Below are 22,443 nucleotides of genomic sequence, written 5' to 3' on the forward strand. Positions count from 1 at the left end.
CAAACGATACATTACAGGAGGAAAAAGAGATATGTGTGCAGGTTACAAAAGCGTACAAAATACAAGTAGAGGTATAATACTGCAATTAATGGCAGACACTCCAGCACAAGAACAAACGTTACGTAGGCAATGGTGGCACTTGTGCAAGTATCTAAAGCAAACAAAAGTGAGAGGTAGCAAACAGTGTGTTACAAGAGAAAAGTGACTTGTGCAAGTTACAAAAGGGTACCATACACAGGTACAGGGTAATAATACAGTAAATGGTAAACACTCAAACTGCCAGAACACACTGGGAAGGCACTTCCCATGCACCAGCTTCACCTCAGCCTCCCCCCTGGCTACCTGGCTACCTGGCTACCTTGGATGACCCAGAAAGCTGTGTTTTGTGCTCCCCTGCCAGGACATTTTCCCAAGGCCTGGAGGGTTGATTAATTTACTAATTTCAGGGGCCTTACCTCTGTTCATGTGCTCCTGAGCTGAAGGTCTGTGGAGGGCTGAGTAGGTTAGTAATAGCAGGGGCTTTGCTGCTTTTCAGGTGCTCCTGTGCTGGAGGGCTGGAATAATTTTGTAACAAAAAGGGGCCTTGCTATTTTTTTTAGTTGCTCAGCATGTAGGCCATTTTCACCTTGGCCCTGTGTCGTGTGCAAGAACAGTATCTTCCCACTTTCATTCCTTGACTGTGCAAATGGTGTTTCATGAAAGGGCACGCCCCTTGAATGTGGGCCACGCCCCTTAACTATGGGCCACGCCTCTTGAATGTGGGCCACTTTTTTCGTCAGTGCCCGGGCCGTATTGTGATCCCAATCCGACCCTGCCCTCAGATCCATTCTGTCATACCCCGACTTCCGTAAGGCCCTAAAAACCTACCTTTTTCTGCAAGCCTTCTCTGTTTAAAGTTTTCCCACAGTCTCCATCCAGGCCCTAACGTTCCTCAGCGCCAAGAAACCGCCAGGTATATGTGCGCTTAATAAGTGTTTTCAAATTCAAATTTCAAATTCAAATTTACAACTACTTGCAAATCCAATTTAAGGTAAGAAGCAGGAACGCTAGGTCTGCTCACTGGTTAGTGACATAAGGCACTTTATGCTTTTCTAGCATTTTCTAGGTTGTCATCCTGCGCCATAGTTTCATAAAAAAGTAGGTACCTGGACAACTTCCGCCTTAGACGTTATTGGCATTGTTTGCAGTGGTCTGATTCTGCCAGCCAATCAGAATGCTGCTGGCCTGCATTAGACGTTCAGTGACGGTGTGACGCAGTGAGCTGTTTACTTTCTGCGTGGGATGGTGAAAGCATGGCGAAGGGTCTAATGGTTTTATTGCTCGTGTGTTGTCCTGTCCACAGCTGGTAACTGCCCCTCCCTTGATTATACCTCCTCGCCTTTGGCTGAACCAACAATTGCAGCTGAAGAAAGTAACAGCTGTTAATGCCCCGAGCAGAGGGCAGTAATGCTTAAATACTGTTTAAATGTACTCATTAAATCTGCTTGTCCGGGTGCCTCCCGGGTTGGGGTGTCACAGTGTTCATGTCCCTGAACCACAGGAGTCATTTGTTGCCACGATTCTCTGAAGTATAAAAAAACACAGTTTAACGGGCACTGGAAGAGAGGATGGACTAAGGGAGATCCCTGCCTATAACGCTGCCTTTAATAGCACTGACAATAATCGTATGTAAATGAGCTGCAGCTATGAGAAGGCTGAGCGTGCTCTGGGTAGAGTAGCGCCTCGTCTGCCTCTAAGCGCCGACAGTGCTTCTCCGCGCTATTATGAAAAGAGGAACTTGCTGCATGCTCCTTGTCTTTAATTGGATCTGAGAGTTTCTCCTTACTCTGCCGAGTGAGGGGGGAGAATGGATTTCACCCACTAATCGGGCTCCCGAAATGCTTCTAATCGGTAAGAAAGGTGCCCGCGTATTTTCATTTGAAGCTGGAGCTCACTTTACCCCCATTGCCATTTACAGCGCTTTGAACCCCTCTGGCTAAGCGCTTTATAATAACATTGCTATCATTGTGGTTTCGCTGTCTGAACAAGTTAAATATACGTTGCGGATTCTGTATAAATTGCCACATGGTGCAAACTGCAAAGTGAATTGTATCAGGGTTGGACGATAATTACTGGTTAAAATCTGATGCCAACAAAGAGTTAACAAAAAAAGAGTACATTGCCTTAAAGCAGTGTCCTCAAGGTTAAGATCTTAGCCACGGAAAATGTCGCCGACTGTATTTATCTAGCGATTTGTGTTAGTGTTGCTACGCCATTGAACTACTATATTTACTTTCAACACACTTATTTTCGCTGCGGTTCTTAATAATGTCATTATATTTGATTTGTTTTTTATTATTGTTTCTATGAATATTACAATTAATAACATTACTGCTAGGTTTATTTACTCTTTTAGACTCCTACTGTTTCTTTTCTGAGTACTACACTTATGTTATTTATCTTTATTAATGGTTCCACGCGCGCTTTGTTGCAGTTCTGCATTCTGCGTTAGGCTTTTAATGTGCACTTTCATCCATAACCGCCTCCCGCTGCTAATCACCTCTCGGGACTACAGTCTAGCAATGGGCAAACTTTGCAAGAACCACATGTTGTGTACAGTGCCACAAACCCGCAAAAGGGTGGTGGTAAGCGCTATATAAAACAAGTATTAAGCAATGTCTACTCCAAAAGAAACCCTAGCGGTGACGCCACCTTGTTAGTAGCAAAGCGCTATAGACCGAGGAATCAAGGAGGTATTTGAAAGGGGGTGGGGCGTGACCTTTGTACCCCTCACTTGTAGCACTGCTGCTCCCTACTACGGATCTTAAGGGTGAACCGACCCGTCCGGGCACAAATTAAACAATGAAGTGCTAAAAGAGAGTATTCTGAACCCGGTTCACCGGCGTCGTGTAAAATGTAACTCAAAGCTAATTACGTGACACAGGATTCCCACAGCAAGGGCTGTCATTTTTGTCTGTACGCAGGGTGTTTTACAAAACCGCATAATACAGAAAACAATTACTAGTACAGATCCACGCTGTGGTCACGGGATGTTTACAGAGCGGTGCTTGGGGTAAAGAGGAACGAACACACATACACTCTCTCATACACAAACACACTCTCTCGCACACAATCTCTCTACCACACATTCACACTCTCCCACGCGCACACACCCTCCCTCCCACACGTGCAACTTCCCCCAACGCGCATATAATCTCTCCCCAACGTACAATTCCCCCTTCACACACACACATATACTCCCGATACCCCTCTGCCCACCCCTTTCCAGGTTTCTAGCTCAGTGGGTTGAGCGTCCCGTGCATACGTGCGCGTGCGTCTTGTCCTGGATACGCAGGCAGTGATGAAGCAGCAGCATGCACGTGTTCCTAGGCGATGATAATGAGTAGCGTTGCCTTTAGGCTGTCCTGTATTAATAGTTACTATCGGGTATTATTGCCTAAAGTTGCGCGCGCCCAGTTCTTACACTCAGATTTCTACACTCCATGTAGATTTTGCAGATCACCCGTAAATTCTGTAGTAGTTGGAAGCTGCGGCCTGTTTTTCCTTTTCGGCCTCCGTGCATCCGGAGTGAAGGAGGCCTGGCCGGGCCGCGGAGGCGCGGCTGCACGCGCATCTGCCCATGTGTGCTCTGGTGCCGCCGGGACTGACTGAAGCGGAGAGAGCAGCTGGACTCTGCAGTGTCCCTCCCTCCACAGCCCTCCAACCGGTGTCATTCACTCACAGCACTAGACGCTCATTCCTAGCTCACCACTAGCCCCCAGGGGTCCCGTGCAAGAACATGTCCTCCTGGAGGCCCGAACACACTAGGGGCCAGATGTACGACCATTCGTTTTGTGTGTCGCAAATTGTGATTTTCAGGAACTCGCAATAATGAATGTACTAATGTGTCTCAGACACATTTAGCGATTCCCAATTGGGTCGCAAATGACCTGCCTCATCAATATTCACGAGGCAGGTCACAATTTGCAGCCCATTGGGAATGTGCTACAATCACAGGGATGGTGACCTGCTGGGGACGGCAGACCATCGTATCTGTTTGCTATTTGAATAAGGCAATGTTTTTTTTCTTTCAAATATAGCCCGTTTCCCTTAAAGAAAAACAGGATGCGTTGAAAAGAAAAAAAATGAAATGTTTTGTTTAACCCCTTCCCGTTGTCGCGAATTCCGCCGTGGCACCGGGGGGGATAGGGGGAGAGCGCTGCACTTCGGTGCTCATGACGGCTCCACGCCGTCATGAGTCACGGGCGGCGTGTGCTCATGACGGCGTGGTTCCGTCATGACCACGCACGCTCATTGATTCGCCCGCACAGGCAGGGAATTAGTGCCACGTGGAAGGAGCAGAGGCGGCAGGACGGCACCATGCCGTCATGAGCACACGCCGCCCGTGGCTCATGATGGCGTCGAGCCGTCATGAGCATGCAAGGGGTTAATTTTTTAAGAACGGAGGAGTGTGAACCACAGTGTACCAAATCAAATAATAAACTACAAAACACCATATGTCCAGAAATTAACAGTACCAACAAAAGTGTCTCACAGGAGTGGCACCCACCTCACCAGTCAGGTTGTGACTACAACTGGGTGACTGTATCCCACTATGTGAAACAGGACAGGGATCTCCCTGTTGTAGAAGGACTTGGTACACTGTGGTTCACACTCCTCCGTTGTTATTATTGATTAGACCAGGGGCATAGGAGTGCTGTCTCAAGCCCTGTCTCTCTTGTTGTTACAGTATAGTTAATTTTTTAAGGCCAGGCAGTGATCCCCTTGGGACCCCTTCCTATTTGTGGCTGGTTTACCACCAGTTTAAAAATGGGGGACACTGCAATTGTTTTGCATCCGCTTTTATGGTCGCAAAACAATTGTGCATCCACCTGCGACTCAATATTAGTAAGGGAAGCCCTTGGCACTCCCTACCTAATATCGACTCACAAAACCCTATTTTGTGATTCTGTGATAGGTTGAGTTTTCCATTTGCGACTGCTTTAGGCGTTTGTTCATCTGGCCTCTAGGCTTTTTTAGCCTGCTACCATTACTGCACAGTGATTGGCCATTGGCTCCTTATGTTTCCTGCCATTACTGCACAGTGATTTGGAATTGGCTTGTTAAATGCACTGCCATTACTGCACAGTGATTTGCCATTGACTCCTTAAGTGTGCAGCCATTTCCACACAGTGATCGCCCATTGACTTGTTAAGTATGCTGCCACTACTACATAGTGATAGGCCATTGTACTGCAGGAGGAAGAGAGCACAGATCTATGCACACATTGCCTATGCATCACAGTGCACCTGAACTTTGAAGCTTCAGCTTGGTGGAGCAACATAGTTTTGAGGTTCAATGCAGGGTGACAAAAAACAGGCCTCCTAAATGCTCGATGTATAGAATTCGGTGAATAATTCTACTGATAAAAGAAAGTCATATAGTGCTCAACAGAAACGTAACAGTTTTTGGGCTCTTAATAATAGTAACCAAACTAAGTGCTACTTCCGCTATCATCCTTAAAAGAATGAAAGCATGAGTAACTTCTGAAGGGTCTTAAACTTGAGCCGTTCGCTTTACATGCGGGTGTTTGCATCGTGTGCATAACCAACCGAGCTGTCTCATCATCATTGGACCTGTGAACTGTAGGGTATAGCTGAATCTCTGCTGCAACACACTCCGCTACCTTCTAGGATTCAAACCTGGAAGCTGCAGATTCAGTGCAGTAATCTGCAGCAGATGATATAGCCACCGGCGCTTTTTTATTTCTATTAAAACCTGAAGCTTGCTGAATACTCCTCACTTCAACATGTCATAACCCACTGAAGTGTATTACCTGCCTATACACTTAGCCTGCAGATATAACCACTATGATAGCTCAGTGGATTAACATTCCTGCTGTGGAAACGTCTGGCAGCGTAAAGGTCACTGGTTCAGATCTTGGCGAGTAGAAATGGGTGAGCCATTGAATGCTCAGCCTGGCTTGAGCAGACGTGGACTCTGGCTCGGCCTGTGGTCTTCAGCAAAAACAAGCTGTGCCGAAACCCCCCTCTACAAAAAACAACTTTGCCACATGCATGACCACAGTAACAACATGGATGAAAACCAACTACCTCAAACTAAACACAGACAAAACTGAAGTGGTGATCTTCTGAAGGAAAGCCTCCACATGGGACCTGGCACCAGGTGGTGAATTAGTACTGGACCCTCACCAATGCCCCTTCCCCCCCACCCCAAAAAAAGAATCTTGGAATCATCCTGGACCACAAACTTGACATGACATTCCAAGTAAACACAGTGAGCTCCACCTGCTTCACACATCCTTGGAACGCTGTGAAACACCTTCAAATGGCTACCAGAGAACACCATCAAAGGGTTACACAAGGCCTTCATCACCCGCAGACTCGATTTCAGCAACATACTCTGCGCAGGAATTACTAAGAAGTTCCTTAAAAGGCTCCAGATCATTCAAAACACTGCAGCAAGACACATACTCAACCTACCCGTTGCACACACATCACCCCACATTTCAGAGAACTGAACTGGATCCCTATCCACAAACTCACCCAGTTCAAACTGCTCACACAAACATCCAAGGCACTACATAACTGCCTACCTTAATAGCCACATACACTTCCACACACCTCTGAATGAATTAATATTAAATTTATAAAGCGCTAAACTTATCCCAAGGGCATCAAGGTGCTACAGAGGACTAATGCACAGACAAATAAGAATGGTCATACCAAAGTTTGTGTAAAGAGCCAGGTTTTCAAGGACATACGAAAAAGAGAATGTGACACAAGACCTGATAACCTATCAGGGAGAGCATTCCACAGCCTAGCAGCGGCAGTGGAGAAGGCCCTTCCTCCCCGTCTAACCTTTTTATACCTGGGAACTACTAGCAGATTCTTGCTAGCAGACCCAAGCTGCTTGGTAGGAGCATAGCTTTGAAACATCGCTTTAATAGCATCATGGTCTAAGCCATAATGGGCATTATGGATCAGGCAAAGAGTCTTAAAGAGAATTCTGCGATCCAAAGGTAGCCAGTGCAACGAAATGAGGGAGGCCGAGACTGAGTGGTACTTTGGCAAGTCCATCACCAGCCATGCTGCTGCATTCTGCACTAACTGTAAACGACTCACCAAACCCTAATTAATGCCCAAATAGAGGGCCTTGCAGTAATCAAGTCTGGACATTACCAAGGCAATCACTGCCTGCTTTTGTGATGCAAACTAAAGGAACTGGGAAATTTTCCTAAGAAGCCTGATTATCCCAAAGCAGGTGGACACAGTTCTGCTAATCTGTAAGTTGATGGACAAAGATGTGTCAACTATAACACCCAGATTTTTCCCATGGGATGGGCAGCTGCCCAGAGTATCAGGCCACCATTCATTAGACCATATGTCATGTTGGGTACCAAAAATCAAGATCTCGGTTTTTCCCCCATTCAGTTTAAGATAGTTTTCAACCATCCAAGCTGAGACTGCCTGCATGCAATTTTTAACCCTATCCATGCTGATGACGGAACCGCGCCGTCATCAGCCGCGGTGGCGCTGTGCTGATGACGAAGCGGTTCCGTCATGGCCCAGCCGCCGCGCCTGCGCGGCGCTGATTTTGCGCCTGCGCGGCGCGTTCTTTTGAGCGGGTGGGGCCATGACGGAACCGCTCCTTCATGAGCACAGCTCAACAGCGGGTGGTGACGGAGCGATTCCATCACCAGCATGCGCCCGCCGCGCGGCCCCCCGTCCCCTTAGCGCTGCGGCGGAATAGCCGCCGCAGCGATGTGGCTAGAATTTGCGGCTGATTCACTAGTGCTGTTGTTAATGGACACCCTAATTTGTGTGTCCGCATAAATAAGACAGCACCTCTAATCCAAAGGATCTCACGACCCTAGCCAGTGGGGCAACATAGATATTTTAAAAAGTGTAGGGCTTAGGGAGGAGCCCTGCAGTACTCCACGTTTCAAATGGTTGGAGGCCGAGTAGAAATGGCCCATTTTCACTATCTGTGCCCGCTCACCAAGGAAGGAGGAGAGAAGCCCAAGGGCGTGCCCCTGACCCCTATCTCCTTGAGGCGTTTTACCAGCCTTAAAGGAGGCAGGGTGTCAAAAGCTGCGGTAAGTCCGCCAAGGTGGAATATATATCCGTGATCTTAGTGCGGAAAAATTCTGCCATTCTGTCACAGAATTCTTGAGAAAAATCAGATGAATCGGCAACAGGAGGGGAAATAAGAGAGTTGATAACTTTAAAAAGCTCTCTAGAGGGGGAGGAGCCAAGATGGCGACCTGAACGGACGCTTGGTCGCTCGGCTCCGCCGGCTCTGGGGACCCGCGTTACATCCTGACTGCTATCCTGTGGTTTCTTTCGCCTGGAATGTGCGGGACACGGAGGCGATCCTGACGGTGTCCTTTTGACTTCTCCGCCCGCCCGGAGTCGTGAGCTCTGGGCGGCTCGTCTCTGCCCCGGGTCTCCGCCCGCTCCTCGGCGCCTGCCGGACCTCGCATGCCCCGAGGCGAATACTTTGCTGCGGCGGCTGCCTACAACACGGGCGCGCTTTCACCCGTCTGCTGCTTGCCATACCTGCGTTCTCAGCCCTGCCGAGATCCTGCGGAGCAACGCCGGCACGACTGCTAGAGGGCTCGCACGGTTCCCTTTGTTTGTGGCCGCCATGATGCCGGTCGGACTTCTCCATTGCTGTGCTGGCTGCCGGTGAGCTTCTCACGGCCCTATCCGCCTGCCTCACTGCCGGCTGTCCTCTGCTCCCGCGGCACACAGGAGGGGGTACAGTTTGCTGCAGGGACAACATCTACTTCCCGATCCGGCCCCGAGGCCCCCGTTTCTCCCCCTCCTAGTACCCCGTGGACTGCTGACAAGATGGCGATGCCTGATCACCAGCGCCGTGGAGATGGCACGGTGCCCTCCTCCTGGGGAGGTGAGTGCACCTTTGCGCAGAGGACCGTACTTGACTCTTCCTCCGTGAGTAAAGAACCACGTGAGTCACAGCCGGAATGCACCTACAGGGACGTGCTGAATATCTTGGGTGAGGTACGATTGGAGATGCGGCGCACCTACACTGTGCTGATTGAGACACTGGATGCATGTATCACTGCTGGGAGCCGAACGCAGGGGGTTCACCCCCGACAAGAGCCGGGACTGACTTTGTTGCAGCTTGCCAGCCCATCACTATCTCCTGTTGCTACTGTGTCGATTGTGAAAACCATTGCTGGGGCTTCTGAAGGTTTGTTGCCGCCAGTTGACTCTGTTGCTGCTACAATGTCTCCCCTTTGTTCTTCGACTAACTGCCTGCCTCGTGTACCAGTCTCGCTGAGCTGTTCATTGCTGGCCTGTTCTCCTGCCCTGTCCCCTGCTCCTTCTTTGAATGGTCTCATTTCATCGTTCCGTGACTTTTGTCGCCTGTATGTCTTGGAAGGACATTTTCATGTGGGACTACTATCTACGAGGGACGGGCGATGCTTCCTCTGCGGTGATGCACCTCCCCCATCCTCGAGGCGGCCATGTTTCTTTGTCGACGCAGACTGCATCAGACTGCCAAGTTGTTTGGGTGACAGAATGTATCCTAGATCGGGCCAGGGCTAGGCGATCTCCTCGCTGCATCAATACATTGGCGGGTGGAGGCAAGGAGAGACTTGGTTTGTGTATATGACACTGTGTACTGTTTGCTGGCTCTCCCCAATGGCTGGATCTCTGGTGAAGTTATCCGTTAATTGATATTGGGGTGCAGAAAGTTTAATGTGCCGGCGGTGTCCGAGCGTGTACGATTTGATCCTCCTCCTCCAATGTTCTTTCATGGGAGTCCAGGGATAGACTTTTCTCCTTGCTCCCTTCATCACTGGTGAATTTTTCTTTTCTTTTTTCCTTCTTTCCTTTCGCTACTTTTCTTCTCTTTCTAAATTTCGGGTTTTTTGGGGCGACAGACACTCTGCTGGGGGGGGGCAGGCCGTAGCCTCTGCATGTGTGTAGGGTGGGGGGTTATATTTAGTTTTAGTTTAGTTTCTATGGTGCCTACGTATGACCTTCTTTTATGATTTTTTCTTTTTCTGTCCTGAGTCTGCGATAGGGGTTTAGGGGGTGCGGGTAGTACTACGTGTGGTTCGTAAATGCTAGCTGACTCTCCTGATGTTATGTACTGAACTGCCGATTTGATGAGGGGTTCCTTATTACTGTGGTTACTTTTTGGTGCTGCCTGCCCATGTGGTGAAGTAAATGTACGGACTCAGTACTCCTCTGGTTCTATTCTTCACTGATTTATCTTTATACTAAAAATCTTAAAATCTTAACCTCACTGCTCCTTCCCCTAGCGACAGGATTCTGCTCAGTGTAACTGCTGTTAATTGACGCTATATTGCCTGCTGGCGCTGGGGGACCATATAGTTTGCTTCTGTGCATAAACGTATTGTGGCCGGCCTGACGGTTGTAGGCCCGTATTTGTACCATCCTTACTGCACAATAAAGGTTTTCAAAAATTTAAAAAAAAAAAAAAGCTCTCTAGAAGATTTAGTTGACTTAGTAATCTTAGAATAATACATTATTTTTTCCTCAATAATGGCCGCTTTATCGACCCTCAAGCTCTGTTTACGAAGCTGTCTACCCGCCGGCGGCAGATCTGCGGGCCAAACCCTTTCCTGTTCAGCGGAACTCTCACTGGCGCGCATAACCTGCATCCACAAAGGCACAGCGAAGCCCGCGCCTTCACATATCGCCACCAAAGCATGGAACAACCTCCCTCACAACATCAGAGCCTCCTCATCACTTCTAGAGTGCCGCAAGCAGCCGTGAACCTCACCTAGGAGACTGCGGCCTGTTCACCTGCAAAGCGTCTGAATACCCTCGCGGGTGATTAGCGCGCTTTACAAATACACATAACATTACGTAACTTCTGTAGCCCCGTAGAGTCTGCTGGGCACCGCTGACTATTTACATTTCAACAATCAGAAGGCAAAAGACCTGAGGCTCTCCTTTCTGCACCCACGGGGGCTTGGAGTAGTATGCGATTGTGTGCAAAGGACAGGTAGGGGGGAAAGAATGAATGGACTTTGTGCAAGGGGAGTGATAGCTGGGTGTGTTGGCAGGAGAAAGGAAGCTGGAGCAAGATGAAAGAGAAGGAGAAACAGAGTGGCGAAATGCTGAGGATTCTAGAGAGAATGTGGGACACAGGGAGTTAAAGAAAGTGGAAGAGAAAGAAAGGTGGAGCGGGGAAGCAAGAGAGAGAAAAGTGAAAGTGGAGCCAGAAAGAAACACAGGAGAGTGTGGGAGAAAACCAAAGAGAGGGCTGGTATCACAAGAGATGAAAAAGGGATGGAAGATGAAGCAGCGAGAGCAACAGAAAGTGAGAACATATTTACATTTTTGATTTTTTGGTTTTTTTTGTTAGGGCGGCTTGTGTTTGTCCTCTGGCTCAGCTGTTCTTATTCATTCTTTAGCTTGTCCTCCTCTGTTGAGGCCTGTCCAGCTTTAAATAACTCTCAGGGCACTAAAATGAATGCCAAGTATTTCACTCTCGTTTAATTTCTTGTGCTGTCCAGGACTGATGAGCAGTGGCGTCACTAGGGTTGGGGTCACCTGGTGCGGGTAACTCATGGTATCACCCCCTCGCGACTTACCGCATGGACCGAGTCTGCTCAGAGTACGCCAGTGGACACAGTTAGCAAATAACGGAACCATACAGAATCCATAGTAACATTTGTAAATTTAGGTCCATGATAAACCGTTTGCAATGGTGCTCCATTGACACTACTATTGACATTTTTATGCTTTCAAATTTCACTCTGCTTTATAGGTATTTATGATAGATAGAATGTACCTACCCAGCGTGGTTCATCTTTTCCTATTTTAAGATCACAGACCATAGTTAGTAGTGCAAGATGAAATACAGAGCTGGAAATACTACTATAAGTCTACAGCAACTCTTCCCAATGGCATTTAACTTGATTTTACAAGGCCCAGTTCAAAAGAAGAGTGTTTCAATACATTTATCCCAGTTCCTATGGAGTATGTCGTCTGTAGGTTTGACTTGCGTTTGTTAACTGTGCCATTGCCATAGGATCACCCAAGAAAATTTGTGTGGAAATATCAGAGTGTACATTAATTCTTTATAATTTGATGAAAAGGTAAAATTAAAAAAAACTGAGACCTTAAGAAAAACACGTGCAATATATTCATTATCATTCTTGTGCCTCATTGTTAGCTTCACCTTTCACAACTCAATCACTTAATACCATTTTTCTTGGGGTCAGGTCTTTTTTTGTGTTTACACAATTATTACAGCTCCTCTACAGAACAGTGGACTGAATTTTTAAGAATACATCAGTGCTTGAGTGTGCTTAAAAACTTAGGCCCTCTCCCTTTTTGGCTAGAAGACAGACACTTTTTGACAATAACTTGTTCAAGAACCCAAAGCCACCCACAAGCACCCATTAGTGAGCTAGTACTTGGCAACTGGTGCAAGTCCTTTTCAATGTATGGCCTTAGATCCATCTTTCTCCACCCTGAGGGCTGTAGATGAAGGACTTTGTGGAGAATAATACCAGCCGCAGACGCATTTTCAACTCCTAAACAATCAACTCTAACTGGCAAAAGCCAGATATCCGATCTGTTCTGGTATGCAATAATAATATGCTTTAATCATCACAGCGGTGTGCATACTCTGTTAGAGGGACATTTGTGACCTATTATGGAAATGTGAGTAAGCAAATTGTGAGACAGAAGCTGGCACACCTTAATTGCTTCATGTCAAGATCACATCTACCAAACAGCCATAAGGTGCACTCTTTTGCTTTGCCCATTGTGAAACGAAATTTCCAGCTATGCACGGGACAAGGGTACCTTGAGTGTGGTCCATGATTGATAATGTTCCCTTTCCTTTGGAAAGACAGACAGCTTTAGGAATTCCTATACAACGTCCACACTGCCTTCTTGCCGTCTAAATATTATTTAGAGCACCTGGAAGTGCAGAACGGAGGATCGGCAAAGGTAAGATGCTATGGATTTTGAGTTACGTGTAATCGTGCATCCGCTGCTGCGATGCATCTGTTTAACTGTCATGTTTATTATTTTTCAGTGAATGGTTTCACTTGCAGTTTTCACTTTATACTGGAGGACGCTGATGCTTTTACACATCAACCTCCAGGATTTACCATAACAAAATCTAAGCAACCGAGCTTCAGAACAGTGGTATTTTTTCTAGTCTCCAGGCAGCAGGAAGACACCCAGAGTGACGGTTTACTACATTTGCCGTGCCTTTTCCAATCGAAGAAAAGTTCATTATTGAATTATTTGGAAGTGGAGCAGTCGTCTTGCTGCTTACCTTAGTGCGAGTTCCTCGCATTCCACTCCCAGGGTCTGCCCGCATGCACGCACTCCACACCCACCTGAGGACATCTGCAAGACGCTTGCGCAGCATGACCGCGAGACTCCGAGCGCGGGAACAGGGCCTAGTCGTGCTGAAGAGACAGTTCGCCCCCCTGCAGTTGCGACACTGAACGTCAGACGTCAATAGACATGACGTCCAGACGTCAATAGACATGACGTCCAGACGGGGCGAGAGGGGTGACGCAGGCGCACGTAAGCGCGCAGCACTTTTGTTTTGGTCTGATACATGAAGAGTTATTTCAGGCCTGCCGCAGTAGGAGTTGACAAATACCATTGCTTCGGAGTCCTTGCAGTTTGTTGACACTAATCCTCCTGATTATAGAGCAGAGGTAAGACTGCAGAGCTGTGTTACACAGCGTAACCAGATTGGTGTCACCCCACGTGAGGGTGTCACCCGGGTGCGGTCCGCACTCCCCGCACCCCCCCTAGTGACGCCGCCGCATCAGTGATGAGACAATCAGTGGTCTTCTGACTCGCCTTCCCAGAGTACATTTCGGCCCCCTGGGGGCAGTGTTACATACAGCGGCTCAGTTCATCATGTGGCCTAAAACACGTGATCATATTTCTGCTTTGCCGTTCAAACAGGAAAATGCCTTCCTCCCCATCTAAATCTATCCTCATCCTCTTCTCAGAGCCAGAGCTTTAAGTTTGCCGGGTCTGACGAGTGCTGAGCACTGGCAGTTTTGTTAAGGGGGCCTCCAAACGGGTCTCTATCGGGCTCTGTTTTGTGCCCAGGCGGTCCGTTTTTTATCGGACTGCACAGCAGGCACATCATGTGCACGTGCTCACACTCCTCACTTCTCACGAAGTTAGAGCATGACGTCATGCCAGCTGAGCGTTGTAGGGGAAGGGAAAGCCTTTAAAGAGTCATTTTGTCTCTTGATTTCCCGTCTCTTCTTGAAACTCGGGAGCAGCAACATTATTGTGCTGCCACCAGGGCTTAGAGTGGAAGCTTTTTCAATATTATATACAAGCCACAGTTGATGCTTATTCAACTAACAACCATTGTTGACAAAGCCAATAGTCCTGATTTGTTGTAGGTATGATGTTACTTGTTTCAAATATCTGGATGCAATGAAAGAAACAACAAAATACAAGTCGGGCGGCACACTATGCTATGCACAGATTTTTAGCGTTTTAAGACACGCCCTTAATTACACTGACCACGCCCCTTTGAGAGACCCCCCCCCAGTTTTTTCATCCTACTTAAAGCCCTGCTCACAGCTCCTGTCCTTATCTCTTCTTGCCTAAGGTTCTTCTATGAGCTATCATTCCCAGAACCCAGCCCTTTCCCACCCCATATCTCTTTGACAGTCTTTGTATGATGCTGCTCAGACTTTGGTTCCTTGCAGACCCTGCCTTGAGCCCTTATGATATTTAAAACTTCACCATCATTTTTGTACTTAAACGGTTGAAGTGCATAAAGAAAAGTACGAGGCTTGTGATCCTGGGCACACTGGGAGCATGACCCGCACTCTGGTCTAGGGGCGGGGTCAGGGACATGGTTAAAATGTTTAAAATATTCTGCAACTTTTTAGTTGGCAATTCGCCTACAGGTAAACGCATATAAAATATAATGCACACATCGTAAATGAAAAATAAATGCAACTTACATTTATTTGTGGGAAATTTATTTTTCTGGTAAGACAGCTTGGTAGGCTAATGCAATCACTTCAGATGTCTTTGGTGTCACTGGACATTCACTCATTTGAATTCTGGTCGGTGCACTGGAGAAATAGCGGTGTGTATGTATAGTGTCATTCATTCGTTTGAAACATGTGTGACATACCGTTTACGTTAGGTTTCGCACAGTATAAATAGGCTGTCGCAAAATGAGCAAAAAGATTTTGTTTAAATGTTTACCGTGCTTTCAAAAGTTATGCTATTAGTAATATCCTGAATGTACCTAGTGCAAACCCTTTTTATTACTTTCGATTAATTGAAAGTTGAATTTCTAGATTCTATTAATTAGGGCCTAAACTGGCTTTCCGAAAAGGGGGTGGTGATGAACAGAGTGTCTGAATTAAGCAGACCACTCTTACCCAGTCCAAAGATCAGGGCTTGATCCATCACCGTTATTTATCTCACTGCCCCATCCCAGCTCAGAACCTGGCTATATGCAAATCAGTCTGTCCCTGGCCCAGTGCATCATGGGAACAGGGCAGACTAAACTACCAAGCCAATTCTTCACCGGAAAGGAGACAAGCTAGCGTGGAAGGGTATTCTCAGATGTGAGACCCTTGCTCATTGCACCATCAGGATTCAAGCAAACCGGGCCGAAGACGGCTGTAATGCCAGAAACCGGTCCCCGGGAGCTTGTTTCCTTCCCAGTGTAAGAATTGGCTTTTGTAGTTTGGTTTGCCCTGTTCCCATCATGCACTGGGACAGGAACAGACTAATTTGCATACAGCAGGTTCTGAAACTGGGATGGTGCAGTGAGCTAAAAAACGGTGTTGGATCTAGCCCTGATCTCTTGACTGGGTGAGAGCTTTCTGCTTAATTCAGAGACTCTGTCCCTCACCACCCCTTGTTGTAAATATTTTTGTCCACCCTAAGCGTGGAAGGGTATTCTCAGATGTGAGACCCTTGCTCATTGCACCATCAGGATTCAAGCAAACCGGGCCGAAGACGGCTGTAATGCCAGAAACCGGTCCCCGGGAGCTTGTTTCCTTCCCAGTGTAAGAATTGGCTTTTGTAGTTTGGTTTGCCCTGTTCCCATCATGCACTGGGACAGGAACAGACTAATTTGCATACAGCCAGGTTCTGAAACTGGGATGGTGCAGTGAGCTAAAAAACGGTGTTGGATCTAGCCCTGATCTCTTGACTGGGTGAGAGCTTTCTGCTTAATTCAGAGACTCTGTCCCTCACCACCCCTTGTTGTAAATATAAACTGGCTTTCCAGCAGTGTTAAGATTTGCAGATGAACCAATTGGGAATATTGACACATATTTCAGGTATCAAACACCTTGGCGAGGAGGTTTGTCTCTTCTGAAGCTGCCTCGGTCTTCGCTCTTCTTATGTAGAGGAGCCCTTCTTGTTCAAGCTGTGCAAACTCAACACTTCAGGAACGCTTTAAAAAAAAAAAAAGTATGGGAACAGTTTTGCTAAATTAATAAAGCTTGGGAAAGTCGTTTCCCTGCCCACTTTGACCTCTGCATAAAACGCTCTAACATCTACAGGCCATATTTGCAACTTATAAAGATTTCTTAGGCCCCTCCACCATTAGGAAACCCGCCCACCATATTCCCCCCCTTGAAGCAGTAGAAGGGGGGCTGATGTCTGGTGTGCCCCTGCTTGTGTGTTTTTGAAGAGACCCTGGCATGAGGGTAGAAAGGATGAGGACATGTCAATGGTGGAGCAGAGACTGCATATTTCAATTAGCTCGTTTTCCAACATCAATAAATGCAACAAAAGAAGTGCATTGGGAGTAAATATGATCTTTGGCCCTAAATTGAGAGATAAAGATAATATACAATTTCTCAGCTGTTTTAACTGATTGTATAGATGTTGTCGTTGCAATAATTTAATCAATTTAGGGCATATTTACTGAAGATTTTGGCTTCCGTTTTAAAAACTTGATATTCTGAAATTGACAGTTTATGTTCAGTAAAAAAAAAATCCCATTAAAAAAAAGAAATATCACCCAAATGCCAATAGTTCTACAGATTTCAGAACGTTTGTCTTTTTGTTTGCTTTCACCTGCAGCATTTAGTGACCCCCCCTCCCCCCCCTTGCCATCGCCCACAAAAAGTGATTCCCAGTTCATTAGCACAAGATCCATTCTTTGGGGGCATGTGGTGAACCTGTGTTTCCTTTTTTCCAGATCCCCCTTCCATCGAGGACTAGGACAATACTCTGCTTTGGTGGTCGCCTTCTCTGGTCGTGATGTTCGGGGGGAGCTGCCTTCACGTCCACTGGTCAACGGACGGCGTGCAGGTTGGTACTTTCTCTGAATCCTGTAGGCTGGGTGTGTCCACGAGAAGGAAATCCATGCCAGGTTTCCAGAACACCCAGTAACTGTTTAATTGATTGCCATTTGGATTTACTGTATATACATTTATGTTATGTCTTATGAGTTTCTCTTTTCCTGATCTCTGCTATAGATTGCAAAGATTTTACAGACAAGTTTAATCTGTTGCATTTAAATGCTAAGCACCCTCATCTTTTTGATGAGTAGAAACAATGGCAGATTATAAATAAAGCTCCCTGTTTTCCCTTTTTACTGATTTTTACAGATAAATACAGACAGAAAACATTTATTTTCTTCTCTGTATTTATTTTTAAATGTGTATAAACACAGAAATTGGGTTGCTTTTTGAGTAATTCTAAATACTGTTTGTCATGACTGCCAGGCCAATAGCTGTTTGGATTGATAGGTAAGGGGGCTAAAAAAGAAAGGACTTTTAGTAAAAAGGCATTAACAGCAGTAGATATGCACATGGTTGATACTGAAATTTGCATATTTTCTTGTAAGTGCATTGATTTATCTTCTGTGGGTTTTTACAGCATTGACACATAGTAGGCCTTCAAGTATGAGTGCATATTTACCGGTTAAATAAATGTGGAAATATACGAATTTCAGCTTAATTTTTCCACAAAAGCCAAAATAAATATGGACAAATACAGAAAAAATTAGCAAAAAAGAAATATGGATAAATAGAGACGGAAATGTCAAAAAACGAAATACCATAAAACCGGAAGCCCTAATTATAAACCGCTGTTAACTTAAGGGCAGAGGGGAAGGCGCATTCCTGTTGTTGATGTGTATAAGCCTCCCTGAAGCCTTTAAACCGAGAGGCCTACCTCAGAATCCGAGCTGTCGATTATGCCTGTTTTTACTACAAAACAGCTGTTTTTGGTGCTTGCAGGGAGAAAGTAGAATTATTTAAACATGACTGTCAGCCAAAGGCAGACATCTTTCAGAGAGCTTCAGTCATCACAGATGTGTTTTTGCCGTTTAAGGGTTCCTCAGTGTGATGCTGTTGACATGTCTTGAGTTTAATGAGGTACATCTATATGAAACAGTACAAAAGTAATGTATTCAAATTTATTTTCCATGTGAAAAGTAAATTATTTTGCACTTTTTGTTATAAATGTAGCTCCTTACCATTTTCTCATGTGACTTTAATACTGTGTTGTTTATCGGGTTGAGTGTAGAGAAGCCACTGGGCTGGGTAATACCAAACAGGCTGGGTAATACCAACAGGGATTGGCAAAGCCAATAAGTCTGCCTTGGATTGTGGGTCTGTGCTAAAAGTTTAAAGAGCCTTCTGAGTGGGTGAAAACATAAAACGTTTTTTTTCTGTATACTGCACACCCATGAGAGGAAGAATTTAATGTGTGATGATGCAGTGTCCTTTTGAGACATAACATATTGTCTCGTTCTTGGTAACACAAGTCATTTAATAGGAAGCAGAATGATGAACCAAACAGCCAGTAGCATGAGACGAGAGAGAAACGCACCTCTGGGCCGAGTCAAGGCCCATTCTATTATTATTATTATTATTATTATGTTTCTTATATAGCGCCAGAATCGACCCCCGAAGGGGTATCTCCGCGCTTGCCTTGGGAACCCGTCCTGGTTTTTCCCTACAGGGCATCCCCAAGGTGAAAGCCAGGCATCCCGCCGCGGGGGGCCGTAATGGAGATTAAGCATGCTTAATGCCCAGAGTTGCAGAGTGTGAACCCAAGATTAGGTCAGGCATCGAAGCGAGAATTATCGAGTCCATGGACATTTGAGCTCACGACCCTGCCGCGTCGGGAATTGAACCCTGGTCCCGGGTCTGACCTCTGCTTCAGGGTCTGCCTGCTCTAACCAGTGAGCCACACTTCTCCACATTTGAAAGAATTGGTAACAAAAGGTATTACAGACAGCTGGTGTGTCAGGCCAGACCCAACGTATGTGAAAGCATGCCCTACTGGAGCATGCTGTGGAGTGCGTCATTTGCGCATCACACAGTGTACCGACTGATAAAAGGGGTTCACACATAGTTCAGTGGTGCGATAAAGATCCTGAAAGCACTCACAGCGGCTCAGGGACTTAAATGACTACTTTTTACTCTGTTCTGCTTTTCCAGCCCCACATCAGTGTTCTTCCCACCCTCCCTTTCCTCATTCCCCCCCCATCCCTCTCGAGTGGTTGCGCCCAGTGACTCATGCTGATGCAATGTGACACGTGGTCCACTTGTAACTGCAGCCCATGCACTGGAGAAAGGTGGCGGACGAGCTGAAGGTTGTTTTCACAGCTGAGTCCTGCAGGAAACTGGTGACATGCAGCTGTTTCCCAAAGCTGTTCTTTACAGCACGTGGGCCAGGCCAGGCCTGGAGCATTCGAAAAAGAGAAGTTGCTTTCAGCCTTCCTGTCCCTGATACATGAGGCTTTAAATACACTTTTCTGTTAAGTTCAAGATTTGTACAGCAGTTCACAAGCAGGGGCTGGCCCCAGATTTGTACAACGGTTCACATGCAGTGGTTGACTACCTTCCCCCCGAGCCAGGCTGGCACAAGAATACATGGCTGGGTACCTAAAAAAGTGGTATTATCAGGAAAATCGACTGTAAAAACTGTCCCACCTGGCCAAAAAAACGGCTTACAACTGCTAAAAACCTGTCCCACACACTGATCTGTTAGACCAGCTCATCGCCACTGCCCGATTGCCCTCTAGGCCAGTCGGATTCTGTGAACCCCAGGGATGAGCCACTACTGGTGCAGCAGGTGCAGCTGCACCAGGGTCCAGGGCCCAGAGCCCTGAGGTGCCTATTGGACCCTGATAATTGCTGTATTTACTACCCGACCAAAGGGGCCATTTTCCTTGCTTGCACCAGGCCCCATGGCATCAATGCTACGCAACGGGTTACCCCAGCGATAGCTAGGACACATATCAGGGTGCAGCGCTTATATGGGCGCTGAACACTCGGAGCCAAGCCAATCCCGGCTCTCTCCATGCATTCCCTGCCTTGTCCCCTGTAGATTTGTGTGGCTTTGGGTTCGGTTTCTTTGAGTGCTTTGGAAGGGAGTCGAGTTGTGACCACTGGAGGCTAGTGCCTCGTTCTCCAAGGCGCTAGCTATATTTTTCTTGTCACGTGACTTATAGACTTTAAAGACTCCTTGCCTTCAGAACCTGTGGGACCGAAGGACTCCTGGGAGGGGAGGGGGAGGGGGGGGTGAGTGCAGGGGGGGGGGGGCGTGTCCTCAAAGTGAAACACTGCACTGTTCACCCCACTTTGCTTTTACGTATTAAACGTAGATGGTGTGTGGGACCCACAAACACGAGCATGTCTTTTTCATTACAGCCATGACCGCCAAGCAGGTCGTATTATGTCTATGGAGAAGTGTGGCTCACTGGTTAGAGCAGGCAGACCCTGAAGCAGAGGTCAGACCCGGGACCAGGGTTCGATTCCCGACGCGGCAGGGTGTTGTCGAGCTCAAATGTCCACGGACTCGATAATTCTCGCTTCGGTGCCTGACCTAATCATGGGTTCACACTCTGCAACTCTGGGCATTAAGCTTGCTTAATCTCCACACCGGCCCCCGCGGCGGGATGCCTGGCTTTCACCTTGGGGATGCCCTGTAGGCGCTATCTCACAGGGAAAAACCAGGACGGGTTCCCAAGGCAAGCGCAGAGATACCCCTTCGGGGGTCGATTCTGGCGCTATATAAGAAATATAATAATAATAATAATGATTGTTAAACATATTTTTTAAAGATGTCTGTCTTTGGCAGTGACACTGTCTTCAGAATATACAATTTTAGTGCTTTTTCCTTGGCTTTTTCCAGGTTATAAGGTTATTGCTTCTTATGTCATGTTTGTGCATCTGCACCTTCTGCCTGTGCCTTTAATCTCAGGATGACAACCTGTGGTTAAGGGCGGCAAGTGAGTTGTGTTGAGGATTGTGTAACACCCTTCCCTTCTTCCAGGGTTAGCTTGGGGGCACAATTCGGCCCAGGCAGCCAAAGTAAAGTGGCCCACATTCGCAGATTGCAACCTTTCATCATACACAGCTTAGTTAGGATAATGGAGCTCAATGACAAACATTTGCGGCTGTAAAAGTATTTTAAAGCTTAATCAGCCAGTAGCTAAATTGGAAATGAATATTCCAATGATAAAAATATACTCTAGAAGCTCAGAATTAGCTTAAATGCTAGACACTTTTAATTGTTTTTTTATCCATGCGTTTGCTGTGGATGTTTTGATTAATGTTCTCTGGGAAACATATGGCACAGACTTAAACTGCCTTTTGCACTCACTTTTTTATGATGTTCATTTATTTTTTTTGCAGTACTCGAGAGCCCTCCAATGTTCAGAGTCTGATGAAAGATGCATCTATGTTTTTTGATTTACATGAGGCTTGCGTCACATGTACGTTCTGAGAAAGGGAACAATGCTAGAGTGTATATGCAAAAAGAGACATACAATAGTGTCACTTTCCTTCCATGCGGTTTTATATAGCATGGACTAGGCCCAGAGGCATTGGGGTGCTTTATGTGAGCCCCAGACAACGTTACAGACGGTCATATTATTATTTTTTGGTTCATGTAGATTGAGTGAATTGCCCAGAATCACAGGATGTTGAACTGATGCTGGGACTCGAACCTCGTTTCCTAGTTTCAAAGTCAACTAAGGCCACAACCTGAGCCTGTTGATTGCAAACATTGATATCTGGCAGACTAAGGAGAAGAGTAGAAACTGATTTGTCTATGCTGCTTGCATGGAGTGGAGGAGGACAACAATTTACTGAAAAGCTCCCTTGCTGGCCCTGTCCAACCCCCCACCACTCAATGTTCCAGTCCTCTCCCCTGCTGCAGTGCCCTGAAAAGTAAGTGATAGTCTTTCCGTCAGCACAGGCACACCTCACCCTGTGACAGTCGGAGCAGCGATTGTCATTCTGCCTCTGACATTAGCCCGCCGGCCTGACTTCATGTGCATGGGGTTGTGTTTGTTAAGGCTGTGACAACAGCCTTTCCACTGTGCACCATGGGTGTAGGTCCAAAAAACCGGCACACCAACTGGCCTCAGCCAAAGGGCCATCGGCCGATGTCTGCCTTGCCAATCCAAGGCTGCCTTCTTCACACC

At 46.7% G+C, this 22,443-nt stretch overlaps 1 protein-coding gene across 3 annotated transcripts in view; it reads left to right on the forward strand.

The window, feature by feature from the left end:
- Window positions 1–22,443, forward strand: part of FUT8 (fucosyltransferase 8) — an 811,602-nt gene that overhangs the window by 177,054 nt on the left and 612,105 nt on the right. For all 3 annotated transcript variants that reach the window (XM_086937112.1, XM_086937110.1, XM_086937111.1), the window contains exon 2: window positions 17,194–17,306. The gene's annotated coding sequence lies outside the window, so the exon portion shown is untranslated. The remainder of the gene's footprint in view (window positions 1–17,193; window positions 17,307–22,443) is intronic.

The sequence above is a fragment of the Lissotriton vulgaris genome, chromosome 9 (genome assembly GCF_964263255.1).
Source record: "Lissotriton vulgaris chromosome 9, aLisVul1.2, whole genome shotgun sequence".
Taxonomy (NCBI): Eukaryota; Metazoa; Chordata; class Amphibia; order Caudata; family Salamandridae; genus Lissotriton; species Lissotriton vulgaris.